Source organism: Lactuca virosa, chromosome 6, assembly GCF_052849685.1.
Source record: "Lactuca virosa cultivar CGN04683 chromosome 6, Lactuca_virosa_CGN04683_v6, whole genome shotgun sequence".
In the NCBI taxonomy this organism is placed as follows: Eukaryota; Viridiplantae; Streptophyta; class Magnoliopsida; order Asterales; family Asteraceae; genus Lactuca; species Lactuca virosa.
In genome coordinates this window covers 144,361,047-144,370,824 of record NC_136431.1, presented here as the reverse complement: position 1 = coordinate 144,370,824, position 9,778 = coordinate 144,361,047, and the positions used below count along the sequence as shown (strand labels likewise).

At 33.0% G+C, this 9,778-nt stretch overlaps 1 long non-coding RNA gene across 1 annotated transcript; it reads left to right on the top strand.

The window, feature by feature from the left end:
- The first annotated feature begins 7,813 nt into the window (after positions 1-7,813).
- LOC145118901 (uncharacterized) lies at positions 7,814-9,778 on the top strand. The gene is made up of 3 exons (XR_013713540.1): positions 7,814-8,162; positions 8,252-8,358; positions 8,446-9,778. It is a non-coding gene; the product is annotated as an uncharacterized LOC145118901 (long non-coding RNA).

Here is a 9,778-nt window from a genome sequence, read left to right as displayed (position 1 = left end):
TATGTGCACTATAGGAATGTTAGAGTACATAAAACCCAACAGTGGTATCAGAGCTTAGGGTGTTTTCTATTATATTGATGCAAATGTGTGATTTTCAAAGTTAGAAAAATGACTTTTTTGGCCACTGTCTGATGAACTCAACGAGTCCATATATGGACTCGACGAGTTGGATGAGTTTTGCCATGAACTCGATGAGTCCAAAGCCTGGCTCGACGAGTTGGCTCATCTGGTGGCAGATTTTTCGAGTTTTTTGCCCGTTTTGGATTAGGGTCATTACCACAAACTGTTTTGGTTCATAAAATTTGATTTTACTAGTATGGTAATGTTTATCCCCATCCAAAACCGTGAAGGTTATCAATTTTTTTAAAATAATTACTTGATTTTATGAAAAACTAATTATTGGTAAAATTTGAAACTATCTTGAATATGAACTAGGTCAAATTGGTAAATGATGAATTATATGATTGGATTAGTTACATTTGATCTATGTGTTCTTGAAAAGTTCCATAACTTGTCCTCAAGTTATGGAATATGAAAAGTCTTTATTTATGAAACCATTAACTATTGTAAGTTAGAGAATTCAAGAGATCTTGAAAGGTTTCATAACTTGTCCTCAAGTTTGGAATTTGAAAGGTCTCATTCATGAAACTTTAAAATTCATAAGTTATGGAAATCAAAAGTCTTGACAAATTACAAAATTTGCCCTCAAGTTTTGGAACTTGAAGAGTCTCATTTATGAAACTTTAATTCCAAACCCTAGAATTTTAAAAGTTTAAAATTCAACCCTTATACTATTATAATATTAAAGTTTAATACTTATATATATATATATATATATATATATATATATATATATATATATATGTATGTATGTATAAGACAAGTCAGTCTTACCGTTAGTAGGTCTCATTCACGAAGCCGGTCTATAAGGGGGGTATAAGGTTACTGCCTATAAAATGGTGGTTTAATGGATGTCCACTCTCACACACCGCTTCCTTGACTGATGGAGGGTCGTTAGTCGAACGGGTAGGATAGGACATTAATTCTCATTAATAAGTATAATTAAAATTATTAAAGTAACTAAACTTTTATAAATTCCCAATCTTAGTTACTTTAGGAAAAATGTGAGAATGGTGCTATCCCATGAAATTGCATTTTGCACCTTGTTAAGTCATTAGTGGAGCGTGTGTGGTTAACTGGTACACTAATATGGGACTGACAATGTGTGGCAAAGGGTAGCTTGATGTTAATCATCGATCAATGGAGCGTGTGTGGTTAACCGACACATTGATTGGATGATTTGTAACATTAAGTGTACCAAGCTAATTTGCATGGTTATTCACACCTTGTTTGTGATCCTCGGCATCCCAGTCACAAACCTGGAGGGCATAATCGAGATTTTAAACATGACATTGAAAAGTTCAATTAATCTCAAAGGAATCTAGGAATTTCAAGCCAATTAAAACTTAATAATCAATTTCGTTTTTTATGGTGGAAATTGGTAAATCGTCATTTACCTACCTTCAAATATTTTGCAATTGGATTACGGCATCCCTCTTCCGAATTGTAAAATATTGTGTTGGGTCCTAGCCTTAATATTTCATTTTGGGTGTTATATTAAGGACTTAAATCAACTAACTTGAATTTCTCCCTTGTAGATGTCTATTTCTGACAACTATGGTCTTCCTGAATCTTTTGAAAAACACTTTTCTTATAAAGATGATGTTCCACATTTGGATTGTGGAAATGGAAATCATACTTTACTTCCTCCACCTCCTCCAATAATTCTCCCTAACCCACAAGTTCAAAGACTTGAAAAGTTCAAAGTCACTCAAGCCCTATTGGCAAGCAAACACCAAGATGGAAGGTTTGTGTGTGCACATGTCTTGGAGATGAAGTTACACATTGACAGGCTGGGAATGTTAGGAGTAGATGTATCAAGGAAGCTGGTTGTTGACTTGGTTCTTCAGTCACTCCCTAAGTCATATACTAAGTTCATTAAAGATTACTATATGACAGACCGCAACATGACCCTTATCGATCTTACCTATTTGCTAATTGCTGCTGAATCAACAATGATTTGGCGCACTGGTCAAGCAAATTTGATTGGAAGATCTACTTCCCAAACTTCCATGGACATTGAAAATGGCAACATTAGAAGTCCAGAAAAGTATTCTCTTCCCAATGGAAAGGGATCGGCCATGGTCAAATCATTTGATCAAATGGTAAAGAGAAAGGCTAAGACTGAGATTGTACCATGTACCATTCCCAAATAGTCCATTTGTTTCTATTGCTAAGAGAAGGGGCATGGGTTGCGAAGTTGTCGTATCTACCTGAAAGATCGCAAGGATGGTAAAGCCAAAATGTTTGACTCTACTTCAGGTAAGTCCACTATCTAACTCTATTAAGTTTCTATTTGGAGATTCTTAATATATACATGATGTAATGTAATTACATTTTGATGGATCAAAGAAAAGAAAGGAAGCTTGAAGGAAGAGTAAGCTGAGTCTGATCGCGAAGAGATGGATTTCGATTGTATGGTTCGATGATCAGATTTTTGAGCTGCTGCTAGGAGTTGTGATAGATTGCTTAGGAAATGTTTAGAAACATAGTTTTCACTTGTAATTGCATTGTAAGGAAAAGTGTTTCCGCATTTTATAAATAAAGAAAATTTTCAATTTTGTCTTATTTTATTTTTATCCTTGCAATGGCTTTTGTGAAAATTTATGTTTGTATGTTTCTATTCTTAAGCAATATTGGAATATAGATTTGATTCTTTCATTTGTAGTAGTGTCATAATTTACCAAATAAGGAAAGATTCTCATCACCCAAGTTTCGGTTGGATAGAAACTTGGAGTCATGCAACTTGTATTGTGTGATGAATGAGAACCTTCATCTTTGGGAAATTAACACTAATTCCTTGTTCACATGTATATGTGAGTCAAGTGAAGGAATAGGGGATCGGGTACACTTGGTTGTGCACTGGTCAGGTCCACCACAAAGAATGATAAGACTACTCGTCATGATTTACTAAAAGTTTAGTAAATATGATTATGCTTACAAGATTAAGTATAATTCTGAATCGTTGAAAAAGTTTCAATGTATAGCAGAACGGATAAGAAGAATCAAATTAGGCAGAAAGATAAAAGTTTCTCCAATCTGAAAGGAAGGGAGAGTACTTGAGTATCGTGTTTTATGATTATCTTAGTGATTATGAAACCATATCACTAATGATCCTCTAAGGACATCTTAGTGCATTTGAATGGCTAAGAGGAGGAATCGTGAATTGTTGAATGGTTAAATCAAAAAGGTAAATCATACTTCGTTCCAAAATCAAGTATTAGAGTAACACTCCAAGATCGAGCCTCGAGTGACATAATCTTAAGAAAGGTTTATAACACTTATCAAATGTAGAGTAAAATGTTTTCTTGCTCTTGTACATTTGAAATTGGTAAGTTGTGATGTTTTGGATAAAACAAAGACCAACTAAGACCAATTGTCAGAAGTGTTTTGTCTTGATAAGAAACCGCACTAACTCTTGAATATTTGTTTGTCGAGGAATGGTTCTTGACAAAAGAATCTTATATGTCAAGAGGTCAGTGGGAGTCTTAATGGTCTTGAAAAGTTTCAAGAACAAATCAAGAATAAACCTATTATTTAACACTAGCACACGACTTGAGGTTAATAACCTATCGTGTTAACATATTCTTGTTTTTGTGCCCATTCCAGTTAAGATAACTATGCATGTGAGTTCCTATGAGTTCTCAATTGTTTGCACCTTGATCAGTGAAAGTTCATTGATCAGTAAGGGTGATCTGCTCAACAACTTGGAAGACATGGTAGGCCCTTGTGCTGCCAAGTGGCAAGAAATTTAGATTGAACAAGTTCAGTCCATATGAATTTGGATTTGTCACTAACCTTGTCTTGTGATTATGGTTATGACAAATTCATATGGATAGGAACACATACACCATAAAAATCTAAGTGTCATAAGGTTTCTCTCCAATTCATGAAAATGATTGTGAGGAAACGCTTTCACTAAGTAGATTTTAAAGAGATAGCAGTTGTGTTAATTGCATTCTCAAATTCGATTATGATTACGACATCCCTCTTCATAGTTCGAATTGTGAGAAATGGAAAAAGGTCTAAACAGTTGAGACTTATTGTTGTAAGTTCTAAAAAAATTTCGACACGCATGTGAGCTATCTAAGGAAAGGTGTATGAGTTTAAGAAGCACTAGATAAAGTCTTATCGAAGCATTTTGTATCAGAAATCTAAACTTTGGTAAGAAAGTCAACAAGTATTGATTTCTAGAAGTCCAGCTGATTTCTGGGTACATGTCAAATCTAGTGGGAGCATAAGTGTTATGATATTAAAAAAATTATTGTTATGCTAGTGGGAGCATAATAATTATGGTGACTGTTTCAAGTTAGCAATGTTAATTATGGAAAACAAAAGTTTCGATTTGCAAAGTTGTAGGGTTTGAAAAGTTGTTTTGCTATAATTAAGGGAGAGGAATTCATACTTCATTTCAAATCTAAAAGCTTAGATTGAAATTTTAATCAAATTTAGTCAAGGATATATATGAATACCTTGTTGAAATGCTTCAACGTTGAAAATTATATATATGGAAATATTATAGCAAGAGACTGGTCAAGCATCATGTCTTTATGTAAGACATTATGAATCGTATCCTATATGCTTCGGGTATATGGTCGATTGCATATGCTATAATATTCGCATGTTCTAATTTTCCAAATGCCTAGGGCATTAAGAGGGAAAAAGGACTAGAATCGAATATGACTAAAATAATTAAACAACTGTCAAGGACGATCTAAAGTTCGCTGAGGATTGGTTGCTTATGGACAGCTGGAAGTATAGTATAATTTTGGAAGGACCATATTGACATGTTCTGAGAAGAGGTAACTTTTGTTCAGAAATTGATAGTCAAATGGAAAATATGGAAATGTTTCCATAAAGGGAGTTGGATATTAAGAATCTATGTGTAGGTTAGAAACTTTTATGCAAGAAGGACGTTCAAAGGAATGTACTTTGAAATTGAGACTTCGCTTCCATTGAATTATTTTGTAACAATTTCCAAAGGAATACTTTGTAATATCGTTGACAAAGTCTATGTGACATTAGTACCATGACATTACAAAAGGATCATTGCATAAAGGTTAGAACCTAACACATTCTGATAGTGGAAAGAGTTTGGTATTCTTACACTTGTGATAAGGATTTGGAATTGTGAAATGAGCATCATTGGAAAATGTCTTCAATTGATCTATTTCACAAAGTTAGGACCATAGGTAAACATAGTGTGCATGCTTGGAGCATGAGATAACTATTGTTTTTAATTCAAGTATTAAGTTGATAAATCGAAACATTATACAATGAATAATGTGTAATCAATATGGTGATTAAATAAAAGGTGTTTTATTTATATTCAAAAGTTTTGAGACCATAATGGATTCGATTATTCTTGTGTTTCACTTTGCATGTTTTGACTTCCAGAATAATAAGATTATTCAAACTATCCACAGTCGATCATACTTTGGAAGTATGTTATATAAGTAGACTGTCATGAAGGGTTTGTAAGATTGTCGAAGGTGTTAAACATAGCAAAAGTTTGCTAGAACATTCATGAGTGCTCTTCAAATAAGATTTGAGTATTGGATCAACTCACACTCACATGAATCACTTCATGGAATTTATCACAAGTGATTGTGAGATGATAATATCATATAATCTTCAAACCAAGATATATGAGTTGGCAACTATTAGTTGGTTGTACATTGACAGTGCGAAAACGCATCAGTAACTCGATGTTATAAAACGTGATGTTGTGTATGATTTAACTAATAGTTAGTACAATCATATAAGTCGAAGTTTATTTTTTCCTTTTATCATAAGAGGATTAAAAGTGATATCTTGGGCCCCTCGATGATTTTGTGTTGACTTATGTGTCGGGCCCGGTCAGAACTCTATTGATGTGTTCAATTAAGTTCTATGTCAAACAAATCAGAAATCAGGAAACAAACTGCTGGACAATAAGTATGACATTGTTCCATGTATTTGTCCGGCTGATATCTTGAATAACAGAGGATTATATGATCCCTTATCTAGATGGTGCGTCAGGATTCGACATTGGCTTTTAGAGAGCTACGATTGCTACTTGGGTTTTGAAGCTACATTGGCAATTATAGTTATTAGACTTATCCAAGTGGGAGACTGTTGGATTAGGTGTCTATGCCCATAACTATAATTGGTATGTACTTGACCCGATGATAGCATGGTCCATTTGGGTTGTAACACTCTGGAACAATTTGATAGGATGGATACTTGAGAAAGAGGTTATTGTGATTTATTAATATATTATAAGTATAATATATTAATTGAGGAATCATATTATTTAATTAATATTGATAAATAATTAATTTGGTGTTAATTTAGTGATCAAAAGAAACTAATTAAAAGTTACAGGGACTGATTAAGTAAATCAGTAAATACTTCTTATTGGGCTCATGACTCATGTTGATTAGAGTTGGACTAAACCTATGTGAAAGTCCATAAAGGTTTAGCCCAAAAGACTAAGAAATATGAAGAGTCATTAGGGTTTGCATGGTTGTAATCCTAAGTTATATAAGAAGAGCCTAACACCTAAAATCGACACCCTTATGCACACTAGTTGTAGCTAGCCGATTTTGGTCTCCCAACCTCTCTCTCAAGTCCATTCTCTTGTTCTTGGTTTATTATAAAACATTTGAGGCATCACACTTAAGGTGTTAGGCTCCTAAAGGTCAAAGACAAGCAAGCTACTACACAAGGTACTCTGCTACCTGTTTTTATGATTTAAATGTTACCTTGCATGCTAGTTTAGGCTTTATGCTTTGGAAAACCAATGTTGCATGTATAATTAGAGAAAACTTAGATCCAAAGCATTAGGGTTGTATGTACACCATAGGAATGTTAGAGTACATAAAACCCAACACTATTCACATGTAAATTTCAATAAATTAATTTGTGAATGATCAAAGAGTTGAAATATTAAGTCAGATTCACATTGTAAATGCTAAAAACTGAATTATTTATACTTCAGATTCACAATGTGTATCCGACCAGATCAAGGTGAAAAATTAATATTTTTATATCAATGTTGATATCTATTTATAGAAGACAAAAAATTGAGAATTTTGGCATATTTAGTTTTTTTTGAATAAAAAATAAACCTAAATATTGGAAAAAAAAACAACAAAACGAAGTGGATATTTTTCAAAAAAAAAATGTTTTGTATATATATCAATACGGATGTCTATTGAAAGAGAATAAAAAATTATGAATTTTGATATATATGCGTTTTTTTCGATTATAAATTTATCATAAGAATAAGGAAAAAAAATGAAAAAATAGGTTTTTAAGCATGATCGGATGCATGTGCATCCAACCTCTTAAAGTGCAACCTTTGTTTTGGCCCTTGATCATTTTGTCTCTAATAGCCAAGATTGGTTCTTTAGTTTATTTGATTAAAATGGTTCTTATTTAACCTCATATATATATATATATATATATATATATATATATATATATATATATATATATATATATATATATATATATATATATTACGAATCAAATAAAAAGGAAATATTTGGTAGGATAGAAATAAATTTTTTATATGTATATTTTTTTTAGAGAACTAACAAAATAAATCATCGAAGAAAAAGTAAAATTACTCACACAATAGGTACCCTACATTAAAACGTTCGTCGTTTTTGTTTACTGATGTGATTACTGTGAAAGAAAATTACTATACTTGTGAAATTTTTTGTGTGATAAATTGTTGAAGCCCTTGTTTTTGCACAGCCCATTACCGATCAGCGTTCTCATCCGCCACCACCACCACCACCCACCCGTTTTTCCTCCTCCCTTTTCTCTCTTCACCGTAAAGCTGCATCAAACAAAGCCGATTCATTCACCACACACCTTCAATGAAGACGACGGGATGGTTAATTCACCAAAAAAACGATTTCAATAAAATCGAAATTCAACTCAGGGAAGGAAATTTACCAAAGAAAAAAACCTATCACTAAATTGGAATCTTGGCACATCGATCCAATGAAACGTTCTACAAACCACCCCCACCCATGAAGTCGATTCAGGTTAGTCTCTATGTCTTTGTCTCTTTCAGTTTCAAGAACACCTTCTCGCTTTAAAAATCCTCAATTTTCCTTTCGCTTTTGTCTCACAGGAACTTCATTGTTTTCCTTCTTCCTTGAAATGGGCAATGTCGAATCAACATCACTACAGTCAACTCATTTTCACTAGAAATTATAGTTTATGCAGCCCATCCACCAGGTGTTCGATTAAATGCCTAAGTGAACTCTTGTGTCAATCGTGTGCAATGAATGATGTATCTGATAATGTTTGTTTGTTTCCAAACAGGAAGTTCCAGTTTGGATGCGTCCATATGCTCGTAGATCTTGGGCTCGTGCATTTCATTCAAGAAACCCACTGCCAAAAACATAAATCACACTTTATTATTTATTATTTATAATACAAGCAACTTTGTTTTCACATAAATAAAACTACACAACTCCTGTTCCTAGGTTAGGTGCAGTTTCTTTGTTACTTACTTAATAGAAAAAGAAGTGAACTACTTAAATATAGAATGTCAAAATAACCAAAAGGCAAATGAAAACTCTATTTATCTTCTTTTAAAGGAGGACGGAATTGATCTGGTCTAGTTTTGTAAGCCTTGCTCATCATACGACGAATTGGTATGAATTTGACCTGTTTCATTTATTTGCATCTGTCGCTCAATTTCTGCCCTAGTTGACTTCCTGGTGTTCTTTTCATATCGCATATCTTCAATTGCACTCAGTGAGGGCAATCCTGGAAAACATAAAAGTCAAGTGAAATTACTATTGGTAAATTATTATTGAATGTGATTTGTTGTAGCTGTTGTATGTTATTTAGACTTGGAAGAGGTGGGCCTAAAAACCACCAACCAATTCAACATTTCATGTCTTTATTATTTCATGTCTTTATTGGGTATGGATAAGAGCAGGAAGGTTCATTATCACATGATCAATATGCTCCCATGATTTGTCTGAAAAGGGCAATGAAGTTTTTTTTCTTTTATTTTTTCTTCCTTTTGTCTTCACAGCTACATGAGCTTCAACATGTTTTGAATTTCCATTTTCTATTGAAAAGGTTAGAAGGGTATTTACGTCTTTTGCATAGAAATGGCAATTAACTATTCAAAAGTTTAGTAAAAACATCATACCTTTAATTGTGGGACCCGGAATTCGTATGCAATGTTGCCCACTTTATTCACTATTGTCTGGATTCTGGGATAGTTTTTATGTAGTTAAGTAGAACAAGTTAAAAAATAAATGATTAAAAGTGACAAAATCATTTAAGCCCTGATGTCAAGGGGACAAAAAATGTATCTAGTTCCATTCCCGTTTAACAAATTACAAATGCAAAGTTATTCTTATGTGCAGATGATTACCATTGATAGATATTGGGTTGCATAGAGACACCAAAGAAGTTGAAGATTGTATTAAATGATGTAATCATGTATTAGTTAGGACACAATTTTTATAGGTTTTTAGACGAATTGTATATATTGACAGAAAGTGTATAGAAAAAGTATTGTTTTTGGTGGATTGAGCTGAAATTGCAACCCACTTTTCTTATTCATTCGAAATAGCAATGTACTTATAAATACTTTCGTTTTTAACACACAATAACATCATATTTTTGTTTTTAA